The sequence below is a fragment of the Myotis lucifugus genome, unplaced genomic scaffold (genome assembly GCF_000147115.1).
Source record: "Myotis lucifugus unplaced genomic scaffold, Myoluc2.0 scaffold_1420, whole genome shotgun sequence".
In the NCBI taxonomy this organism is placed as follows: Eukaryota; Metazoa; Chordata; class Mammalia; order Chiroptera; family Vespertilionidae; genus Myotis; species Myotis lucifugus.
Genome location: NW_005872468.1, coordinates 89,837 through 91,268, shown reverse-complemented (window position 1 = coordinate 91,268; position 1,432 = coordinate 89,837).

The window sequence follows — 1,432 nt, the reverse complement described above, 5'->3', positions numbered from 1 at the left end:
CCTCTCCCCCTGGATGTGACCCTCTTTATTTTTTATCTTATCTCCCGAGGCAGGACTCATTCTTTGTTCAGTCTGTGGAAGAGAGAGCGTGACATGCCATTGGAGCGGATGTTTGCTAGTAAAAAAAAAATGATCCCCAGCCGCAATGGGTTTGCCTCAGTGTAAAGAGTATTGTCCTGCGGATTTTGAGGGTTCCCAGATTTCGATTCCAGTCACGAGCATGTACCTGGGTTGCAGGCACATCCCCAGTAGGGGATGTGCACAAGACACAGCATATAGGTTTCTCTCTCATTGATGTTTCTAACTCTCTGTCCCTCTCCCTTCCTCTTTGTAAAAAAATCAATTAAAAAAAAATATATATATAAAATTGATTTCAGAGAGGGAGAGAGATAGAAACATCAATGATGATAGAATCATGGATCGGCTGCCTCCGGCATGCCCACTACTGGGGATGGAGCCTGCAACCCGGGCAAGTGCCCTTGACTGGAATCAAACTTGGGACCTTTCAGTCTGCAGGCTGACGCTCTATCCACTGAGCCAAACCAGCCAGGGCCAGTGTGATTTTTAAAAACTATATATATTTTATTGATTTTTTTACAGAGAGGAAGGGAGAGGGAGAGAGAGTTAGAAACATCAATGAGAGAGAAACCCATCAGCTGCCTCCTGCACACCTCCCACTGGGGATGTGCCCACAACCCAGGTACCGAACCTGGGACCCTTCAGTCTGCAGGCTGACGCTCTATCCACTGAGCCACACCGGTCAGGGCCGGAGAGAGGTTTTTATGGGAACCGGAGGCAAAGATTGCTTCCTGTCCTCCCACATACAAGCAGACTACATCTTTTCCACCGGACAACCAGTGCGTCTGGGCTGCCTCTCACCCCTTGAGCCAATTCAGCAGAGACAAGGTTGAATCGTATACTGTGAGGGGCAGAAATTGAATAGGTTGGGGACCACCTACAAGGATAAGAAAGAGGGATCCTGCTCTGTGGACCATGATGGTTCTGTCCTGAGGAGAGAAAGCACGTGCTGACCGGGCTGGGAGCTGTCCGCCCGGGGACCTGGGAGCTCACGTCGGAATGCAGCCTGTCCTCCTTCCCAGAACTGCCTGTCACCCTGGAAAGATGGACAGCCTCGGGGTCCCAGTCCTGGAGGCACCTGCTCTGTACAACCCGCAGCCCCTATTACCTGTAAACACTCTCTGTAACTACCACCCCCGCCCCCGCCCGCTGCACCCTCAGACCAAATCACTTGTTACCTGTGATGATTATCTGGTGCCCACTTTCCCAGGCCTGTAATTCCTACTTCCCCACGTGATCTTGTCGTTCTACTGGGTAGAATCTACCCATATAAACAGCTGGCTTGTGTGGGGTGCAGAGCAGATGTTGTAGATTGTTGGATGGACTGCCTGTTGCGCTCCATCCATGCTTGCTG